Here is a 24326-nt window from a genome sequence, read left to right as displayed (position 1 = left end):
GGAGAAAATGGCGGTAGAAAATGGAGAAAAATATTTCTCGGCATCTCCCTCCTGTTTTTCGTATTGAAACTAAGCATGTTTTTGCAGAGTTTTGTTTTCAGTATGGTATAAATTTTATGTATAACTTAAATTCTTTCTATTGTCTGTAACTATCTGCCTGTGATAGTGTTGCAAGCAGTTGTTCATTGCACTGTACTTCACTGTACTTAGAGCCATGTCTTAATTTAACATGACTAAATGTATAAAATTGTGTTACTTCACTAACTTGTGGCCTTTCTTTGCCTACCTTCCCTTGTTGTGGAACGTTTTTATCAAGTCTCTATTAAATTCCTATGCTCAGCTAAAACATACTCCAGGTTTAATTTTCTTCTTAAAATTAAACCCGACTCTCAGCATCAAATTAGAACATTTGGTGCAGCATAATTGATTGTCGTAATTATCACAGAGGATACACAGGATATATAAAATTAAACAGACCACTCAGGCCGGTTAGTTCGGTGTTTATGCTCTACTGGAGCCTCTATTCATTTTCTGTCATCAAAATCTAGCAGTATAGTTCCCTACTCCCTTCTGTCTGATTTACCTGCACAGCCTGCTGTTAAGTGTAATGATATTTGCTTGATCCACCCTCTGTATCACTGAGTTCACCATTCTGGATAAGGAGACTTCCCAACTATCTTACTGTGACAGCCTTTAATTATACATTTCTCACAAGAGGAAAATTTCCTCTGCATTCACTCCATCAAAACCTTTCATTATTTTGAAGACCTATATTAGGTTACACCTCATCCTTCCCATCTCAAGACAAAGGAGTCCTGTTATGTTTATCTTTTCCTGGTCTGTTGTCTCATCATCATTTAAAATCTCTGCACCCTCTCAACGGCCTCTGTATTGAAATAAGATGGTGGTGTAGCGGTATGCTTAATGCCATTACAGTGCCAGCGATCCAAGTTCAATTCCACTCAGGAGTTTGTACGTGCTCCCCGTGGCCACATAGGTTTTCTGTGGGTGCTCCGGTTTATTCCCACGTTCCAAAAACATACAGATTAGTAGGTTAATTGGTCACATTGGTGTAATTGTGCGGCAAGGTACAAAAGGCTCATTAGGCCAGAAGGGCTCTATCTCTGAATTAAAAAAATAAACTGTATGCAATATTCCAATTTCAACGTAAGTTTAACCTAACTTTTCTAATTTTCAGTTCCAGACCTCGAGAAATGATCACTGGTATTTATATTTTGTTATGGCCTAGTCAACTTGTGCTGCAATTTTAGTTAATGGCATTTCTGTATAATGAAATGTTCTCCCTCACCAAGGTTCATTTCTTACAATGAATAGGTAACTTCCCCATTCTCTCTTCCATAATGTATAACCTGTCAGCGTTTGAAAATTGTACTCAATTGAAATCCATGGAGTAAAGCCACTACAAAGCTGGTGGACTGTTATATTAGAAATGTATGTTGTTGGAGATCTAAAAGGAGCTTGGAGACTGTAGTGTTTTTAGACCATGGTTTTGGAAGACAATTTTAAATTTATTATTTGAATTCTGGGTATTAGCGGCGAAGCCATATCTATTTATCATTTCTAGTTGTCCATGAGGATAACAAAGAAGAAGAAATCTCCACTTGGGGATAAAGGAAAAATGTAGTGCTTTGAGTCTGAGCAAATGGCTGAGGTACTAAATGAGTACTTTGTGATGGCATTTATGAAGGAGAAGGACTTGGAATATAGTGGAGGCAGAATACTGCATACTAATGAGGACATTTTAAGGTTATGGAGGAAGTAGTGCCGGTTCTTCTGATAAGCATTAAGGTGGTAAGTCCCTAGGAACCTAATGGCATATATCCAAGAAATTGCTGGAGCTTTGATAGAGATCTTTGTATCCTCACTGGTAGCAGGCGCGGTCCCAGTTGACTGGAAAGTATTGAATATTCTGCCTCTGTTAAAGAATAGAGATAATTGAGATAACTATGGGCCAATGAGCATCATGGCAGTGGTAGGGAAGCCACTGGAGAGGATACTGAGGGATAAGATTTATGCATATTTGGAAAGGCATGGCCTGCTTAGGAACTATCAGTATGGCTTTGTGCAGGGCCAGTCATGTCTTACAAATTTGATTGAGTTTTTTGAGAAGATGACAAAGGAGCTTGATGAGGGGAAGGTGGGGATTTAATTTACATAGACTTCAGTAAAGCATTTCATAACGTCCCTCATGATAGGTTGATTCAGAAGACAGAATATTGGATGCAGAGTGAATTGCAAGTTTGGATTCAGAACTGGCTTCCCCACAGAAGGCAGAGAATGAGAGTGGAAGGCCACAACCTGGCTAGGGCTCCATGACCTATTCTGTTCCACGAGGATCTGTGCTGTAACCTTGGTATTTAATGATACATATCAATGATTTGGATGAAAATGTAGATGTGTGGATGAGCAAGTTTGTGAATGACTCTAAGACCGGTGGAGTTATCAACGATGTAATGGACTATCAAAAAATACAATGGAATAACCATCAGTTACAGGGATAGGCAGACTAGTGGCTGAAAGAGTTTAGTCCAGGCAACTGAGAAGATAAATGAAAATGGAAAGTATACAGTTAATGGTCAAGCCCTTAATAAAATTGAGTTACAGAGGGATCATAATGTACATGTCCACAGTTCATTGAAAGCGGATACATAACAGGATAAATTGGCAAGGAAGGCATAAGGCATAAGGCCTTCATTGGTATGGGTGTTGAGTACGAGAGTAAGGAAATCATCCTGCAGTTATATAAACCTTTAGTCAACTGCACCTAAAGTATTGTGTATAGTTCTGATCGCCCCTTTATAGAAGAATGTGGAGACTGAGGAAAGGGTGCAGAAGATGTTTTCCAGGATGCTGCCTGGATTACTGGGTATGAAATATAAGGAAAAGTTAGGAAAACTTTGTTTGTTTTCCATACAGCATCAGAAGTTGTTTTTATTTAAATTATGAGAGGCATGGATAGGGTAGACAGTCAGAATCTTTTGCCCTGGATAGGAATGTCAAAGAGCAGAGGAAATGATTTTTCAGTTGTGGAGGGGAGTTTAAATCCAACATGGGGGAAGCATTGGTTACCGGGGTAGTAGTGGAAGCAGGCAGTTTAGTGGAGTATAAGAGGCATTTAGATCGACACATGAAAATGAAGAAAAGAGGGAGATGTTTCAAAGGTACATTTAATGTCAGAGAAATGTATACAATATACATCCTGAAATTCTTTTTCTTCGCAACATCCACGAAAACAGAGGAGTGCCCCAATGAATGAATGAGAGTTAAATGTTAGAACCCCTAAGCCCAACTGTCTCTCACATGTCAGCAGCAGCAAAGCAACGATTCCCCCCTCTCCCACCAGCAAAAGAAGCATCAGCATTCCCCACCGAGCACTCAAGCGTGCAGCAAAGCATCAATAAAGACGCAGACATGCAGTACCCCAAAGATTACTCGTTCACCCGGTAATTCAACATACCACAGGCTCTCTCTCTCCCTAATAAGGGAAAAAGAGGTGTCCCTGTTTCACAGCAAGAGGGGAGACATAACAAACAACTCACTGATTTATGATGTTAAAAGTCTGTTGCATCGCTTTTTCCAAGCTCTGTGCTGAGAACTCAGCTCTCTGGGCACACAGCCAGCAGCCAGCTTGGTGCTTTTGATCTTCTGTGTAATCCCACGACACACCAGCTTCCAGCGGAGGCACCAACCTTGAGTCCGCTGACCTCCAGAGCCACAAAATCCCAGAACCCCGAAGGTGCACTAGTCTTCTAGGCTGCGTCCTTGGCATATTGAATAGCGGCCGGTCGTGAGACCCCGAGAGCAGGTCCCATTCCAGCAAAGAACCGAAGTCAGTGTGTAACTCCAGGTCAGGGTCTTCAAAAGAAGCCTGAAAGGGAAAAATAGAGATAATAAAGATAGAAATAGAGCTGTTTCCGAAGATGCAGGCAAAAGAGTTGCCGTTAGACGCCATTGTCTCCTAAGATCCACTCCCAAATATGGATGATATACAGGAGTAGGACATTTAGTATAAATTGGCATCAAGATTGGCACAACATTTGAGGGTTGAATGGCCTGTCCAGCACTGTTCTGTTCTATGTTTTATGTTCTGGATTGGTAGTGGTGAACTAGATCCTTAAATTGCTTCAGTCTTCTGGTGAAGGTCCTCGCACAATGCTGATGAACAGGGAGTTTAGATTGTCATGCCTGTTACTGCTTGCCGCAGTTAGATCAGTGAGGACATGGTCAATTAGGTTTATCTCTCTGCTGCTTCTGTCTGTACCTACCCCAGACCAGATTGGTGGCTATGCCTGTTGGGACTCAACCAGTTCTGTGCCACTAAGCCGTTCTTTAGTAATGGAATTTGGACTTCCACATCGGACTTCCGGGTCATCAAGGGAATGGCGGCGTAAGGAAAAGGTCTCTCGACAAAAAAGAAGGTAAACTGCCCCATAGTCGAATTTAGACAAATACTTAATATTGCATAACTATATTAATAAAAGGGGCAAGGATGATGTCTAAGAACAAGATTAAAAAGTCCGCTCCGAAGGCTGATAAACGTAAAGAGACGCAGCAAGGCGATGGGCCTAGCTCCCCACGGCAAGCCAGGACGGAGATAATGAGGGGGAATCGGTGACTCTGTCCTTGATTCTCGGAGAGATTCGCGAGTTCCGACAAGATAACAGCAAACAGCTGGAAGATATTAAAGGAGAAATAGTAAAAACTAACTCGCGGATAGATGAAGCCGAAGCGAGGATTGTTGGAATTGAAGAGAAGCTACAAAACGCAGAGGAGGTGATAGCAGAAATGCTGAAGCTGCAAGACCAGCTCCAGTGGAAACTAATATATCAAGAAGGCCGCTCGAGAAGGGAAAATGTGAGGATTTACGGAGTTCCCGAAGGAACTGAAGGTAAACCCGGATTGATGATTCTCTTCATGGAGAAGCTACTTAGAGAGAACCTTGATATACCGGCTGCAAAAGGCCTACAGATAGAAAGAGCTCACCGCGCGTTGGCACCAGAGCCTCCAGCAGGCGCCCAGCCCAGATCGATTCTGGTCAGATTTCTCAGTTACAGAACGAAGGAAGAGGTGCTTAAAAGGGCATGGCAAAAGAAAGGTTTCATGTGGAACAGCTGTAAAATCAGTTTAGACCACGACTACGCACCGGGGATTTTTGCCAGACGGAAGGAATATACGGAAACACGGAGAGTCCTGAAGGAAAACAACATCCAATTCCAGACCCTGTATCCAGCTCGGCTGAGAGTCTTTTACGACGAAGGGACAAAAACTTACGTTACGGTGGAGGAGGCAACGTTGGACCTGGCGGACCGGGGACTACCTATTAAAGTTATCACCCAACTGGAGTCGCTACTGGAGAGGATTCGGCAGAAGTCGTGGCAGTTAGTGCGGCGAGGACGCTCCACACGAACCGGAGTGTCAAACTACAAGAAAAAGCTGCAAATATTCAGACGCGAATGTACAGAGAACACAGATTAATTAAGAGAAATGACTGAAAAGAGTAAATCGGACTTAAAGATAAAATGAAAACTGGTAACTGAAAATAAACTAGACGGAATAACTTGAATGATAGCAATATGGTCGAGACATAAATAGGAGAAAATTCTCTATGATTATTCAAACTGCTGAGGGCCCTCTAACACAGGGTGAAGATAGAGGTTATCCCTCTGAACTGAGGCAGGTTGGTGCTCAGGCCTCACTGTGGGAAGTCGGGAAAAATTTTCAAATGTTGCACGTTCAAAAATGTCTAGGGTGTGGTTATATGTCTTGGTTTACTGTTGAGAAGGGATTGCTTACTGTTTGGTTAGAAAAGGAGAGTGGTTTTTTTTTCTACTAGAGAAAAATGCAAACTGAATTGGTAAAAATAATTTCCTATAATGTTAATGGGGTTTTGAATCCAATTAAAAGAAATAAGATTATGTCTAAATTGAAAAAAGAGAGGGCACAAATAGCTTTCCTCCAGGAAACACATATGAGCCAATCTGAACATGGAAAATTAAAAAGAATGGGCTTTAAGCATGTATTTTATTCATCATATAAATTGAGTCACAAAAGAGGGGTAGCTACTTTAATATCAAGTACTCTTAATCATGAACATATTTCAGAGACTAGAGACAAAGAAGGACGGTTCGTAAAAATCACAGGAAGAATAGAAGGTACAGAAATAACATTGCTGAATGTTTATGCTCCTCCAGGTTGTGAATGGTCATTTTATAGACACATTTTTGACCTAATGGTCAGTTCTCAAGGGGTAGTAATTTGTGGAGGGGATTTTAATATTAGATTAAATCCTATATTAGATTCTTCAAGAATAGTTACTCAGAATAAACCCCTGACTCGGAAAGTGAATTCATTGATGGAGGAGTTGGGAATTATAGATGTCTGGAGGGAATTACACCCTACTAGTAAAGATTATACATATTACTCTTTCCCTCATTCAGCCTATTCAAGGATAGACTATTTCTTTATCTTTAATACAGATAGACTCAGGATAAAAAACTGTAATATTGCAACAATTGATCTGTCGGATCATAGCCCAGTCTCTATGTCTCTAATCCTGGAAAGGAAAATGAGGAAAACACTATGGAGGCTAAACTCACATATACTCAATAACCCGAAAGTAATGGAGAGATTAAGGGGAGAAATCAAAGAATATCTAGACCTTAATGACACGGGAGAAACATCACCAGTGATCTTATGGGATACATTGAAAGCTGTACTGAGAGGGAAAATTATTTCCATCACCACTCACATGAAAAAAATCAATGCACAAAAATTAGCAGACCTTCAAGGAAAATTAAAACAACTTCAAGTTGTAGATAGCAACAAAAGTAATTCAAATCGAAAACAGGAAATTAGGAAATTGCAAAGTGAAATTGACGATATTTATACGTTGGAAACTCAAAGAAATTTCCTTAACCTGAGACAAAAGAATTATGAAGTAGGAGGCATATAAATTACGAAAACAACAAGCAGACAATACAATTCATAAAATAAAGAATCCAAAGACAAAGCTTGTGGAGAGTACAATAGGGAAAATTCAAGAGAGTTTTGAAACATATTATCGAGAGCTGTACTCCCAACCCCGGGCCCCCAATGAGCCCTATATAGACAGTGTCTTGAATTTTTTAGATCTACCTAAACTTACAGATTTACAAAATGAAAGTTTATTAGAACCAGTAACTGTCAAAGAACTGAACGTGACCATCTCTAGGTTAAAGGTTGGAAAGTCCCCGGGTTCTGATGGGTTTACCTCAGAGTGGTACAAGTCCCTGAAGACACAGTTAGCCCCATTACTACTTAACAGCTTTAATTGGATCTTGCAGAGAGGAGAAACTCCACCTTCCTGGAGAGAAGCGATTATTTCAGTTATTCCTAAAGAGGGTAAAGATAAACTAGAATGTGGCAATTATCGGCCAATTAGTGTTCTTAATTTAGATTACAAACTATTTACATCTATATTAGCGCGCAGATTGGAAAAGCTTTTACCTGGCCTAATCCACTTAGACCAGACTGGATTTATTCAACAAAGACAAACACAGGACAACATAAGGAGAACTCTGCACATATTAGAACAGGTTAATAAGAACGAGACAGAGACAATGGTAGTAGGATTGGATGCTGAGAAAGCTTTTGATTCGGTTAGTTGGGCATTCCTATACAGAGTGTTAGGAAGATTCGGCTTTCAAGAAAAGTTTATTAAAGTAATTCAGACTCTATATGACAGCCCTACAGCCCGAATTAAGATAAATGGGGACCTCTCTGACTCCCTCATCTTAGAGAGAGGCACAAGACAGGGATGCCCAATTTCTCCTCTCCTTTTTGCGCTATATATTGAACCGCTTGCCCAACTAATAAGACAAAGCGAAATCATAAAAGGTATCAAGGTGGTGGCAGGGATTGAACAGAAAGTGGCATTACTCGCAGATGATGTTTTGGTCTATCTGAGTGAACCATAAAAATCATTTATAGGATTGTTTACACTGTTGGATGACTTTGGGAAAATATCAGGTTATACAATAAATGTAAAGAAAACGCAGGTTATGTCCCTAAATTATACACCATCCAAAAAGTTGCAGGATACATATGATCTTAAGTGGGAAGCTAAATCATTAAAATATTTAGGAATAACACTGCCGAAGGATCTTTCAACACTGTCACAGGTAAATTATGGGCCATTAATCTCAGAGATAAAAGCAGATATGCATAGATGGAATCTTATCCCCTTTTTAAGTTTAAATTCAAAGATAAATACTATAAAAATGAATATTCTTCCTCGGTTATTGTATCTTTTCCGTACTTTACCGGTGGAGGTGGATGATAGTCAATTCAGGGAATGGGACAAATGGATTTCCTGCTTCATTTGGCAAGGAAAGAAACCTAGAATTCGATATAACACCTTACAGTTAGAGAAGGAAGGAGGAGGTATGGTTCTTCCTTGCCTGAGAAATTATTTTTATGCCTCACAGATAACCCCTCTGTTATATTGGTGTAATAGGGAATACAAGGCTAGGTGGAAGGAAATAGAATTTGGATTAGTCGACAGTTTTCCTCTTCAGGCCTCAATAGCTGACAAAGGATTGATGGCCCAGTTGGAAAAGTTTAAAAACGCTTGGATAAATCTTACATTAAAAGTATGGCAGAAGGTGGTTAATTCATGTGGAATTAATAACATGTTAAAACTCTTTAGATGGTGTGCATATGATACCGAATTCCTTCCCAACAGAGGAGATAAAAGATTTGAGCTATGGATAAAGAAAGGTCTTACAACCTACCTCTCATTTATAGATAAAAGAGTATTACAAAGTTTCCAAATCCTGCAGGACAAACATGGCCTAGAACATAATGACTTTTTTAGGTACCTTCAAGTACGGAACTATGTTAACCAGAGTTGTAGATATACAGACCTATCAACAGTAGAATTAGAATTTTTCAAGATTCTGAATTCGGCTTGCAGTTCAATACCTAGTAAATCAGTTTCTCGATTATATAATGCACTCTCCCATGCTAAAAATGTAAATACACTGTATATTAAAGAGAAGTGGGAGAAAGAAGCGGGGTTGGTACTTTCAGGGGAGGCTTGGGGGAAAATCTGCAGCTTTCAATGGTCCTCGACTAATTCTTTGACTTGGAGAGAACATTGTTGGAAAAACATTATAAGATACTTCAAGACCCCATATCAGGAAAAATATAAAGGTACAAATGTGATGTGTTGGAGAAGGTGCGGCTCCAAGGAGGCAAATCATTTTCATATTTTTTGGGATTGCCCTAAATTAAGTCTATTTTGGGAAGGTATTCATAGAACATTAGTTAAGGTACTTTGGTCCCAGATACCTCTGAACTTTGAGAAGCTCTATTTGGGGCATGTATTGTTTCTTGAACAGAAGAAAGATATAAAGTTGCTGCAGGCCCTCTTAGCGGCAAGTAAGAAATCAATCACTAGAAAATGGCTAAATCCAATACCACCTACATTAGAAGATTGGTACAAAATTATCTTGGAAATATTTAAAATGGAAAAGTTGACTTACTCCCTGAGAACTCAAAAAGAAAAATTTTATCAAATCTGGAATAAATGGATTGAATATATAACTTTAGATGACTCTCCTAATGATTTATACTGCTCTTCTCATCAACACAGTAATATTGCTAACGTAAGCACCCCTAGTCTAAATGTTTGTTTTTTTTGTTTTCTTTTGGAAAATAGAGAATTAACACAAGTAAAGGGAAAGATTTGGGAAAGGGATAAAAAAATGAAAAAATTAAGTAAATAAGTACAAAGGGATTGGATAATTATGTCTGTGGGCAGGAGCAAGCATGAACAAATTAGGATATAAACACCTACAATGGTTGATACATAGGCTTATATACAACATTTTGGACCAGTGGAAATGGTCCAGAAGGGTTATATGGAAACTATTATTACCATTTTTCTTAACAACTAATTCCGTTACTTAGCCTAATAGGTTAGATTTACCACAGTACATAATTATCTATTTAAATGTTTATTTTCCTTTTATATCATCTCAATGTGTACTTAAGAATGTATAAATAATTGTAGTTTTATACATATAAAAAAATGGAAAAGGTTATATGTGTGAAAAAAGTACATGATATTTGTGAATTCCTTATCCAAATAAAAATAAAATTAAAAAAAAAGGAATTTGGGCTTCCAGCTCTGGCTTCTTCTAAGTATTGTTGGACATAATTCTTCACCTGAATAGGATAGTAGGTAGATACCAGGAGCTTTTTTCCCCCATGTCTCCTATTGCCACAAGACTTCATGGGGTCTGGAATCGATGTTGAAGACTCTAAGTATTATCTTCTATGAGTTGACCTGTTGGCAGGACAGGATGCACCCAGGAATCATGGTGGAGGAGTATGGCAAGTTGCGACTGTGATCAATATCACCAGGAGGCACTGAAGCTGGAGACAGAAAAGTCTTTATTCAGCACAGCAAGCAGGCATCATTGGAGACACTTTTGGTAGAGGCCTGCCTGATCCAATATTATATGACAGTTTGATATGCTAAAGATCAATGGCTAATTCTATAGTTATAATGTATCCACAATGCTTCCTTTGAATTATATATAATTTTCAAACACCCAGATCTTCACACCAACACTCCAGACACCAAACTGAATGTTAATCACCATTGACTCTGGAGTGCATTCATTGGTTTGCAATTGACTGCAGTCTGCAGCTCCAAAGACACTATTGTTCTGAGCTGCACTTTAAACTTAATCTATAACCCACATTCAGATCTGAAGACTGATGGCCCTTTAAATTAATACTTGCTGCAGACCATAACTCCAGAACATGCCCTAACATGGCACATGGACTGAGTTTGACCACTTCAGGCTGTCATTTGACTTGTCTGTAGAATAGAACTCCCATATCAATGTTAGTTCTCAAAAACTTTGTGAGGAGGACATTGCCAAAGGGACTGAGCTGGAAATGATTTGGCCCTGTACAAATTCATGAGACCATAAGATATAAGTACAAAAATAGGGATTTCAGCCCATCAAATCTGTTCCATCTTTTAACCCAGTGATCCCCAACCACCGGGTCGCGGACCGATACTGGGCCGTAGAGCATGAACCGGGCCGCGAGGAAATGATATGATTTGGTGATATGAGTCAGCTGCACATTTCCTCATTCCCTGAACTTGAACGCACACGAGGTCATTACCCGCGCACCATCCATGTCAGCGCGGGAAGGAGATCAACTCCTCCAGCTTGCAAATGACGGCGGGCTGAAAAGTATGTTTGACATAACATCTCTGCCGGCATTCTGGACCAAAGTCAAGGCTGAGTATCCTGAGATAGCTACGAAAGCACTGAAAACGTTTCTTCCATTTCCAACATATCTCTGCGATGAATGCAACGAAAATTAAATTGCGGAATAGACTGGACATAAAGAACCCCCTTCGAGTATCGCTGTCTCCCATCACCCCTTAATAGGACTGTGTTGTTGCAGGGAAACAAGCCCAGGGCTTCCACTGATTCAGCGATGTTGGTGTGTTGCAAGGATTTTATATGTTCATACAGGGAAAATACGTGCTGTGTGTTTAATATCCAAACGTTACTTAAATGCTATGATGCTATTGACTTACTTATATAACCATATAACAATTACAACACGGAAACAGGCGATCTCGCCCCTTCTAGTCCGTGCCGAACGCTACTCTCACCTAGTCCCACCGACCTGCACTCAGCCCATAACCCTCCATTCCTTTCCTGTCCATATACCTATCCAATTTTTCTTTAAATGATAATATCGAACCTGCCTCTACCACTTCTACTGGAGGTTCATTCAACACTTACTTCAAGCTCCCCTGATAATTGACTTATCACTATACTCATGCGAGGAAAATACGTGCTGTGAGTTTAATATTAAATTCGTTAGATAAACCCTTTTAGAAATGAAATTGAGTGTATTAGCCACTTAATCACTTATATACCGGTCGCGACTAACACTCCCGCGCCCCTCCCCCGAACAGAATCGCCAAAAACGATTTGTAGAGAGAAATCAGCAGGTACATTCGCAAGTCATGCATGTGCGCTGGTGCCCGTGCAAGGCTTCATGGTCATTGTAGTCTTTCTCGGGATAAACAACGTACTTGACTGCTACTCTTGTCCGTTGGCAACCCTACCCCTCCCCCCTACCCCGGGTCGGCTGGTCCGCAAGAATATTGTCAATATTAAACTGGTCCACAATGCAAAAAAGGTTGGGGACCCCTGTTTTAACCCCCTCCCCCTCACTTTTCTCTGTAACCTTTAACCCCTTTACCAATCATGGACCTATCAATTTGACCCACACAGTTCTCTGTGACAACAAATTCCATAGTTTCACCACCCAGCTGAAGAATCATGTCCAACAATATTTTGTAGAAGCCGTTGCTGGGAGTCCAACCTCCATAACCAAAGAGTAGCACAGAACTGGTAAAAGAAATTCTCACTCACCTCAGTTCTAAAGGGCTTTCATTTTTTCTGAGCATATGCTAGGTGCAGTGAGTAAATGTGAGCAGTTCTTCATGTCTTATTTTTTTCACTGTATGAACTTTGCAGTAACGGTGCAATGAGTGATCATTTCAGAGAACATTTGAGTCAGCTGTATAGACTGTGTAATCCCCGGAAGGAATTGTAAACTATCTATTTTCTGTTATCTATCTATCTATTTATTTATTTTAGAGATACAGTGCAGAATAGGCCCTTAAGCCCCCTTTTTTCCCTGTGCCACCAGCAAACCACTGATTTAACCTTAGCCTAATCGCAAGACAATTTACAATAACCAATTAACTGACTTTAAGATGGTGGCCTAGATCTTCACATGAACACTCCAGACACCCAAAATGAAAGTAAATCACCACTGACTCCATTAAACAGACTTTATAAAAACAGTCGCAGATGAGTGTATTACCACAAAACCATTCCGGGTCTTCCCTAACCAGAAGCCCTGGATGAACCATGAGATCTATAATTAGCTGAGGGCCAGATCAGTGGCATTCAGGTCTGGTGACCAGGTAAAATACAAGAGGTACAAGTACAACCTCTGGAAAGCCACCTCACGTGCAAAGTAGCAGTTTCAGACCAAGCTTAAATCAGTGAAGGATGCTTGACATCTGGGCAGGGTTCGAATGCTATGAGCTCCGACAAAGTGAAACTAAATGACATATGTGGCAACAAGGTTTTGTCCCCAGATGAGCTCAATGCCTTTAATGTTCTATATGATTGTCAAGACAAGGTCCTGATGACCTTGGGATTTAGTGAGAGCATCCTTCAGGAGGATAAACCCACAGAAAGCATTCTGCTCAGATGGGAGTACTAAGACCTGTGCTGGTCAACTGGCTGGAGTTTCACTGAGATCTTTAACCAGTCACTTCGGCAATCTGAGGTACCCAGCTGCTTCAAGCCACTTTCAATTATACCGGTGCCCAGAAAAAAAGTGGTGACCTGCCTCATTGACTATTGTCCAGTAGCACTTATATCCATTGTAATGTAATGCTTTGAGAGGCTGGTGATAAAATATATCAACTCCTGCCTGAGAAGCGACTTGGATCCGCTCCAATTTGCCTACTGTCACAACATGTTGACAGCAGATGCTATTTCATTGGCTTTTCACTCAACCCTAAAACATCTGGATAGTGAAGATGTATACATTAGGATACTCTTCTTTGACTACAGCTTGGCACTTAATACTATCACCCACTCAAAGCTAATTAATAAGCTCTGACCTAAGCCTTAATATCTCCTTGGCAACTGAATCTTTGGTTTCCTCACTTGCAAACCCCAGTCATTTTGGATTGGCAACAACATTTCCTCTACAATCTCCGAAGTTCATCGCAAGGCTAAGTGCTTAACCTCCTGCTTTACTCTCTTTATACTTAGGACTGTGAGGCTAAGAACAGCTCGGATGCCATATTTACTGATGACATCACTGTCAATGGCTGAATCAAAGGCGGTGATGAATCAGGATTTTGCGGGGTGTCCTGAGTCCACCACGTAAGTTCCATTAGCAGGAAAACATCACAGTGCTTCTACTTTCTTAGAAGTTCGTATAGATTCAGCATGTCATCTAAAACTTTAACAAAATTGCTGTGTGCATTGGTGAGCATATCCACTGGTTGCATCACAGCCTGCTATGTAAACACTAATGCTTTGAATGCTAAGGCCTCTGAAAAGTAGTAGATACAGCCCAGTCCATCACGGCTAAAGCCCTCTCCAGCATTGAGCACATCTACATGGAGTGCAGTCGCAGCAAAGCAGCATCAGACATCAAGAACCCCCACCATCCAGACCATTCTCTCTTCTCATTGGTGCTAACAGGATGGAGCTACACGAGCCTCAGGATCAGGAGCAGTCCAGAAGGTTCAGGAGGCTCAGGAGCAGTTATTACCCCTCAGCCCTTAACGCTCTTGAACCAGAGGTGATAACTTCACTCACCTTTACACTGAACATATGGACTCCATTTCAAGGACTCTTAATGTCATGTTCTCGATATTTATTGTTTTTTTTCTTTTTGTACTTGCACAGTTCAATTTCTTTTTCATATTGGTTATTTGTCCATGTTCTTGTGTGCAATCTTTCATTGATTTTTTCTGTTTCTTTGTATTTACTGTGAATGCCTGCAAGAGAATTAATCTCAAGGTTGTATATGATAACAAATATATATACTTTGAGAATAAGTTTACTTTGAGCTTTGAACTTTAAACCTTTGAACCTTTGGATTGTGGGAGGAATCAGAGCTCCCAGAGAAAACCCATATGTTCATGGGGAGAATGCACAAATTCCTTACAGTTGACTTTGGAATGGAACTCCAAACTCCGATATAATAGCATTGTGTGAAATGCTACCCTACCATGTAATTTTGTATTTTTGTGATCCTTATTAGTATGATTAATTTGATTATGAGCTGAACATTCAGAAAGAGATGAGAAGCCGTTACATTCTGGTTTAAGCAAAACATGGCTAAATGACAACATGCCCAACTCGGCATTTCATCTGTGCGGGATAACTCTGTTCTGCATTGATTGAGGTTCCCTGTCAGGGAATTCCAAAGCAGGTGGGCTCTGCGAGTAGATTAACAAAGGCTGATGCACAAACTCATCTGTAGTTAGCAGTCATTGTTCTGCGGCAAGGGAGCATCTTACAATTAATTGCCAGCCACATTACCACTCAGGGAGTTTACCATTGTGATCATCACAGAAGTTTTACAGCATCATGAGCTCTCTACAAGTCAAGCACCCGGACAGCCTCTTCATAATTGCAGGAGACTTATATCATATTAACCTGCAGGACATGTTTCTCAAATTCCATCAACATGTCGCCATGACCACTCGGGGAACAAACAGATTCGACTATTTTTACACAAACATATTCAGTACTTACAAAGCCATCCCATGGCCTCATCTTGGCCTCTCTGACCTAATCTCAATAATGTTAATTCCAGCATATTGACTGCTAATAAAAATGGAGAAACCAGTCAAGAGGACAATCACTGTATGGCCTAATGAGTCAATTCCTCTGCTTCTGAACTGTCTTGAATGGACTAACTGGCAGATGTTTAAGGAGGTTGCCACAGATGGGGAAGACACAGACCTTAAGGAATATGCATCACCTGTCACCGGTTACATCTATAAGTGTATAGATGCCTTCAATACCTCAAGAACAGTCTTTTCATGGCCCCACCAAAAGCTGCGGCAGAACGCAAAGGTGTGCACCCTACTAAAAGCTCAGGATACTGCCTTCAAATCTGGAAATAGAATAGCTCTCAGAGCAGCCAAGAGAAATCTAATCTTAGACATCAAGAGGGTAAAGGCCACCTACACACAAAAAATACAGGAGCACCTGCCAGATACGACACCCGGAATATCCTGTATGCTGGGCATCAAGGGCATACCAGACCAGGCAAGGAAAATTAGTGTCAACTACACCAGTGACGCCTTGCTCCCCAATGCTTTAGACAACTTTTATGCACACTTTGAGGCATGTAACACCACACCAGCCATGAATGCTACCACCCCGCGGGTGAACAACCAATGTCTGAAACAGCAGCAGGCATGAGAAGGTCTTGGCAGAGATTCTACCCCCATAAGGCCATCGGGCCAGGCAACATCCCATGCCGAGTACTCAGGTAGTGTTCACACCAGCTCACTGATGTCTTCATGGACAGCTTCAGTAGTTCACTCATCCAGGCTGCTGTACCCACATGCTTCAAGTCAACCACCACCATCTGTGCACCAAAGAACTCTACACCTTCAGAACTAAATGACTTCTGCCCAGTACCACTGACACCAAACACCATGAGGTGCTTTGAATGGCTGGTAATGGCAGCTATCAAAAGCTGCATTCCTGCCTTACCGGGACTCAGCAATATGATTACCAACCGAACTGCTCTATGACATAGCGCCTGTCATTCACCTGGTCCTGACACACCTAGAAAATAAGATACTTACAAAGAAAGTTTGTGCTAGAAAGTTTGTGAACCCTGTATAATTTTCTCTGTTTCTACATAAATATGACCTACAGTGTGATCAGATCTTCACATAAGTCCTAAAACTAGATAAAGAGAACCCAATTAAATAAATGACACAAAAAATATTATACTTGTTCATTTAGTTATTGACAAAAAATATCCTCTATTACATGCATTTGTTAGAAAAAGTATATGACCTTCTGGAGTAATGCCTTCTACAAAATTTATTTGGATTGAGGTGTTCCAATCAATGAGAGGAGTTTGGAGAAGTGGGTTGCAGAGATACCCTGCCCTATAAAAAAGACACACCAAGTCAGGTTACTGACAGAGCTTGCTTTTATCAAGAAAGATCGGTTAATGTGCACCATACCTCGATCAGAACAACCTTTAAGAGGACCTTAGAAGAATTGTAGAGATTCACGGAAGTTAGAAAAGGCTACAAAAACATTTCTAAAGACCTGGGAGATTATCTGTCCACAGTAAGATAAGGTGTCTACAAATGGAGGAAACTCAGTACTGTTGCTACTCTCCCTAGGAATGGGCACCCTGCAAAGATCACACCAAGAGCACAAAGTGCAATGCTGAACAAGGTGAAAAAGAACCCAAGGGTAAAAGCAAAAGACCTGCAGAAATCCCTAGAAATTGCTAAAGTCTCTGTTCATGTGTCCACTATAAGAAAAACCCTGAACAAGAACGGTGTTCCTGGAAAGACACCATGGAAGAAACCACTGCTCTCCAAAAATAAAAATTGCTGCAAGTCCCAAGTTCGCAAAAGACCACCTGGATGTTCTACAATGCTTCTAGACCAATGTTCTATAGACAGATGAGACAAAGTTGAACTTCTGTGCAGAAATGTACATTGCTTTGTTTGGAGAAAAAAGGACACTGCATACCAAAACAAAAACCTCATCCGAACTGTGAAGCACCGTGGAAGGAACATAATGATTTGAGGTTGCTTTGCTGCCTCAGGACATGGACAGCTTGCAATTGTTGAGGGAAAAATGAGTTCAAAGTTGTATCAAGACATTTTAGGAATGTCAGGGTAGCAGTCCAACACCTAAAGCTTAATAGGAGTTGAATAATGCAACAAGACAGTGATTCAAAAGTCAAGAATAAATCTACAATAGAATGGCTTAAAAAGAAGATAATTTGTGTTTTGGAGCGAGGTCCTGACCTTAATCCTATAGAAATGCTATAGAAGGACCCGAAGCAAGCAGTTCATGCAAGGAGGCCCACCAACATCCTAGAGTTGAAGCAGTGTTGTAAGGGGGAATGGACTAAAACTTCTCTAAGCTGATGTGCAAGACTGATCAACAGCTACCTGAAACGTTTAGTTGAACTTATTGCTGTACAAGGGGGTCACACCAATTACTGAGAATAAAGGTTCACATACTTTTTCCGACAATTACATGTAATATCACACCCCACTTTACATTGGCAATATGGCAGTCATTGAAATCCAAGCAGTTTCAAACTCCTGGGAGTGCACATCTAGCACAAACGTTCATTGTCCCAGAACACATCCTACACAAGTAAAAAAGCTCCTCTACACCTCTACTTTCTGAGGAGGCTGAAGAGAGCTGGACTTTGCACATCCATACTCATGCCATTTTATAAATGCACTGCAGAGAGCATTCTAACATTCTGCTTCATTGCATGGCATGGAAACTGCGCTGCAGTGGGCAGGAAGACTACAATGTGTAGCGAAAACTGCCCAATGCATCACCAGCACTAGCCTTGCTGCCATTGAGGAGGTATACACAGAAAGGTGCTGGGAAAAGGCCAACAATGTTACGAAGGATCCCAAACACCCTGCTCATGGACTGTTTGCCCCTCTCCTATCAAGGAGGAGGCTACATGGCATCCACGACAGGACCTCCAGACTCAAAAACAGTTACTTTCCTCAAGCAGTTAGTCTATAAGCACCTCCACCCACGAACCCAACCCCATACACTCCACAACACCATTTTATCATTTTTATCAGTCACCTTACAGTACGTACAGTCACTTTATAGACATACAATCAATCAATATGTATAAGCCATCTCATGTATTTATATTTATTGTGTTTTTATTATAGTGTTCTTTATTTTATTGTGTTCTTGTGCTGTTGCAATGGATCTGGAGTAACAATTATTTCATTCTCCTTTCACTTGTGTACTGGAAATTACATTAAACAATCTAGATTCTTGAATCATGAATCTAAATTTCACAACTGCCATGGTGGGATTTTAACTCTAGTCACTGGGTTTTACATTCATGATCTGGATTACAAATTAGGTGACTTGGACTAGTAACCCCCATAGAGTAGCAATTGATATATTTTTCCCTTTGTGAATGGCAGACTGAAGTGAGCATGATTAATGATATCGTTAATAAATTATCAAAGCCAGAGAAGCTTTTCTTCTGCAAATTGATGATGATGTGGACTATAAGGGATCCAGTTCTCTGTGACCTTTGGCTGCACTGGAATTACGTAATGGCAACATGGAAGCATCTTGAGTAGGATTTAGAGCCGTAGCGATTTTAAGAGGCTCATATAAGGTCAGTTTAGTTGAGCGACCACTTCAACAAGGAATGACTGAGATAAAAAAAAATCAGTAACAACAGGTGCTGTGCACAGCACTTTGCAACTGTAGATCCTGGTGGAGTAAATAGTGTCGAGCGGGTATCCATTGCCAAGTGGTGGTTGCAGCCTACCACCCTTTCAGCGCTCTGACGTCTGTGCTATTGCACCAAATACAAATGCTGGCAGTGCTGTGTGTTGTGTAAACAGTTCGGACTTTCCGATCCTACAAATGGGCAAACAATGGCTGAAAGAGACATGCAGGAAGCAGCAGCAGACAGCTCAGATGGGAACAATGGTAGATGAGCATCTCTTAGTGGAAGCAAACCGATTTACACTCTCATACTTAGCTGCACTATCATAGCTCGAGGCTCACAACTGGAGTCACCTCACTGAGTGTGGCCAAAAGCCCAGCTTTGAATGGAACTGCTCATTATGTCTTCTTGGACAATGAAAACTTTCTCTTAGGCTTTTTATATATTTTGTTAATTGCATTTTTTTCATTCTATTGATATATCCTCATATATCTTTCATGATAGGGAAAGAGGCCTTACAGCCCATTGAGTCACTGTCAGCTCAGAGAGCAATACATTCCCATTTATTTCTCTGGAAAGACCTCTCTCTCATATGCCCACAAACTTATGAGCTTCCTGCACAAGCCTATCGAACTGACAATTCACCCATGGACCGGTAATTTTTGAGGTGTGCGAGGAAACCCGTGCAGTCAGGAAAACTATTGTGGCACAACAAGAATGTGCAAGCACCACACAGACAGCCAGACAGCTCCTGAAGTAGAACGATGGGTCTGGCCTCGTTGCTGCACAACGTCCAAGTCGGCTGCACAGTGCCGTACCACCTGTTCCTTGTAGGAAGTTCTTCTAAACCAACACCTTTAACCAGAAGTCCGTCAGGCAGTGGTCAGCACAGAACATCCTTCAGACACTGCAGGAGAAGGACTCTATGGACACTGTGGCGTGGTTCCCAGAACAGACCGCCCAGAACATCTGGCAGAATGCCTCCTTACCAGACTTCACCAAAAGGCACCAGGAGCTCGGCTGGCTGACAGAGAATGAGGTGCTCCCAGTCAGGTCCTTCCTGCATGCCCAGAGTGTCACTCCCACTGCACACTGCCCGTGGGATGACTGCCGCTGGGAAGAGACAGTAGCCCACCTCTTTGCGGATGGTGGGTTGTGAAGAAAGTGCAGAGGAAGACGCAGGGGCCTGTGTTGCGGTTGATGGGCTTTGGTCTGCCAGCACATCAAGATGTCCAGGGAGGAATGCTGATGACTGGCACATTCCAGGCTGCAGGAATACGTGCTGAGGTACAAGCCTGGGTACAGCCCATGCAAGGTCTCAGTAGGGAAGGACCACAACACAGGGCTCTTCTGCTACGGAAGCGAGGGGCCAGATTGGGTGAAGTAGCCTCTCAATTAATGGAGTTGTATACTACCCAGGGTGTCCATACGCATGTTGTCAGTGCTATTAATGTGTTGGAAAGTAAAAGAACAATATGGAAAGCGTTGACTATGAATATAAAGAATGAAAAGGCATTTCACGGGTTATTCATGTGAATATTTTTTCTATAATGAATGAAGTTTATTTTGTTGAAAACAAGCTCCTGAGGTGAGGATCAAACCAAAGCTGTTTGAAATGTTGGGCAGCAGCACTACCTTCTCCACCATCGTCCATGCTTTTTAAACGCTTGAACTGACTGCTCTCATGAGTCAGAAGTTGGCCTTGCTGGAATCTTCCTGCTCATCACTTAACAGCTACATTCACCTGTGCCACAGCAGTGGCCAGGGATTGGCAAGAAATTCTTCTGGGACATTTTGAGGACGAGGAATGTACTTTGCAAATAAATATCTGTTTTACAATATTGCCATCCATGCAGACCAGCATAGGAGAGAAGCCAACTGAATTAATTACATTTTCTGACTGTTTCCTTAGATTATTTAAATTAATTGTTAGAGATACATCTGTCTCCTTTCTAAACATAAAATGATGCAATTAAATAGCATTTGATGAATCTCATCCTCAAGATTTTAAAGAGCTGGGTATAGGAGCAGTGAATACACAATTTGATAGATTCTGAGATTGTTCCTCTGGTTGAAATTCCTCAAGGATGTTACTTGTAGAATAGATAAGGAGGAATAAATGTACAGTATGTGGTATATTTGGATTTTTGGAAGGCTTTTGATGAAGTTACACACACTAGATTAGTCAGACAGTTTGGAACATATTAGTTTTGAACAATCCTTTCAGTTAACATGCTCTATTGGCTTGTTACTCATAAAAATAAGAACTCTAGACACAGTCATTCCAAACAGTTTCATTTATTTTCACTCACACAGTTACATCGGTTTGTAGACAGCAGAATGGCCCCAAAACACCTGAGGGACAGTTTGGGACATCCTAAAATAATGCCTGGGTTAGTGGGAACAGGCACACTACACCCTACTCAGACAACACCAGTGGTGGGGAGGCATTATTCTGTTATATTCATCTGAGCATGTGGACAGTGATCTGTGGGTTTAACTGAGGCATTTGTTGTGGAATAAAACTGTAGGGTATTAGAATCTCTGTTTAAAATGTTCCCGTTCTGCATTTGAATTAAATATTATGCCCTGGTCATGTGATTATTTTCTCCCCATCCCCTCACGCAAACAGTAGAATTTCTGCTCTTATTCCTATGTTTTGGAAATGTATCTTGTAGTAACAAAAAACACCAGATCTATTTTCTCTGAGTGAGGAAAAATTATTCCCAGTCACAGACTAGAGGTATTTACATCCAAGTGAATCACCTGGCTCAAGTCAAAATGGCTTCTCCCCCACCCTCATGAAAAAAGAAAGCAATAAATCATTTTTGTTGAATAAATTAGATGAGGGCAGTTTCCAGTCTGAGATTTATTGCCTCCGTAATGGTAGTTTTCTTTTCCAGCCCCCTCCTGCTTACTCCTCTAACTGGAGCCACTCTGCTACTTAGCCCTGTCTGCACTTGGAACGGCTCTCCTCGATCTCCCCCTTTGTCCTCTGGATACAGCTGAAGATCTCCTGGAAGAGGCCCTTGTACTCAGGCTGGCTGTCACCAGAGGTGGAAATGGTGGCAGGTCTGATTCCCAGCAGCATTCTGGGCGGGCAGCTGGCTCTGGGCCTCATTGGCCCGGAGTTTGCTCTGTCCTGTGGCTTCTGTTGGAGAGAGAGAAGCCACCACTGGGACACTGGCAGTGTCTCAGGAGCTCATTGTACTTTGCAGGAGCACGCTGTACTGCTCATCCACACTGAGCGGAGAGACACCACAGCACCACACCACCTTCACTTGCCTGATGCATGTCAGTTGGTGTCCACGCGCTGGGTCGTCAGTGGGGCCGATGTCTGGGCCTGGGCTATTGGGCCAGGCATTGCTTCCAGCTCTGGATAGAGCAGCAGACTGACCTGGTCTTGGGATCGGTGCTCCAGCGCTGCAGCTCGGCCAGCCACCATGTGTAGTCGTGCAGAGCAACCAGGTCATGCTCACACTCAGCACTAGACATCGTTCCTGCTCCAGCTGCACAGTGTGCTGGCTCTCGGCTGTTAGCTGGCTCCGCAGCACTGACACGGTCCATCGCAGCCGCTCCCGCTCCTCAGCTCGCACCTGGTCTTCCTCCAGTAACCCTGGGAAGTTGCACAGCTCCTTAAGACTGGGGGAGCTCTGCGCCGTCCTCCTCTGCCCTGACTACTGCCAGGACCTGCTCCTCAAATCCTTCACCTGCTGTACAGCTCATCCACGTGGGACTGGAGACTCTCTGCCATCTCTGTCAGGTTCGTTACCTTGTTCTCTAATGCCTTGCTTTCCAAAACTTGTTTCTGATTGGTCACTTCCAACTCGTGGGCTGTCAGATCGAGTTGCTCGTAGACCTTGGTGTGTTGCTCACTCCTCTGCCGGAGGAACTCCATCTGCCTGGTGGGGTACTCGATCTCCTGCATCTGCCCCTGGTTGGTGCTGCAGACCCTCCTCCTGCTCCGTATTATGATCCAGCAGGGCCTTGCCCAGCTCCACTGCCAGGTACAGATCATGCTCCATACTGCACTGTTGCTGGAACCAGGAATCCTCCTGGAGTCTGCACTGCCTTGTGGCTGCTGCCAGAGGAGGAGAAGCCACCACTGGGGTGCTGTACTTGAGCTGGAGGAAGATGGGGGAGAGATGACTAAAGACCTGCAGTCTTGGAGTGCTCCTCCAAAGACCAACCTGGGCCATCTGACCCCTCCACAACAGTTGAACCATGTCTTCCTGCAGTACCCCTCTCTCTTCCAGTCTCACCCTGGCCGAAAAACAATGGCAGTGGACACTACTCACTTGAAGGGCAACACTTCCATCGGGCAGTGACCGTATCGAGCCTCAGAGAGTTGGTGGAACACCTCAAGGCTGAGATCCTCACCAAGTTGGACCTGGGGGTGAACGAGCCCTCGGAGGGTGAATGGTGCAGCTTGGTAGTGAGTGTGCCAATTGGGTCCCTGAGGGTTTGCATTGACTTCTGAAAAACCAACACCGTCTCCCAGTTCAGTGCCTACCCCATGCCACAGATTGATGAGCTGCTGGAAAGGTTGGGCCATGCCAAGTTTATAACCATCCTCGACCTTTGCGAGAGTTATTGGCAGATCTTGCTGGCAAAGGACGCTCATGAATACACTGCATTCAGCACTCCCTTTGGTCTCTTTCATTTCACTGTCATGTCATTCAGACTGCATAGAGCCCCAAGGCCCTTCCAACGGCTGATTGACCGTGTGCTGAGGGGATGCTAGGAGCATTGTGTGGCCCACCTGGATGATGTGGTCCTCTTCAGCACCAGCTGGGAGGACCACCTGGAGCATACTGGGGATGTCCTGAAGAAGATTGAGCTGCTGGCACTGACGCTGAACATCCAGAACTGTGAGTGGACCTGCGCTGAGACATGGTACCTGGGCTACCTGTTAGGGTGAGGACTAGTTCAGCCACTGGTTGAGGCCATTAGAAATAGTCCCTAAACCCACACGAACAAACAGGTCCGGTCCTTCCTGGAGATAATCGGGTGGTATCACCATTTTGTCCCTCAGTTTGCCACCTTTGCAGTCCCACTAACAGAACTGACATTGAAGTCTGCAAAGAATCTAGTTCTGTTGACTAAAGAATGTGAGGAAGCCTTTGTGATGCTGAAGGAAGCCTTGCGTTCCCGGCCGGTCCTCATCAGTCCAGACTTCACCATTGAAGTTGATGCCTCAGCAGTTGGGATTGGAGCAGTCCAGGTCCAGGGGA

At 42.3% G+C, this 24326-nt stretch overlaps 1 pseudogene; it reads right to left on the bottom strand.

The window, feature by feature from the left end:
* Positions 1 to 22006: 22006 nt before the first annotated feature.
* The window catches only part of LOC140204674 (cerebellar degeneration-related protein 2-like), an 89464-nt pseudogene continuing 87144 nt past the window's right edge, over positions 22007 to 24326 (bottom strand).

The sequence above is a fragment of the Mobula birostris genome, chromosome 11, assembly GCF_030028105.1.
Source record: "Mobula birostris isolate sMobBir1 chromosome 11, sMobBir1.hap1, whole genome shotgun sequence".
Classification (NCBI taxonomy): domain Eukaryota; kingdom Metazoa; phylum Chordata; class Chondrichthyes; order Myliobatiformes; family Myliobatidae; genus Mobula; species Mobula birostris.
This window is presented reverse-complemented; position numbering and strand designations above follow the sequence as displayed.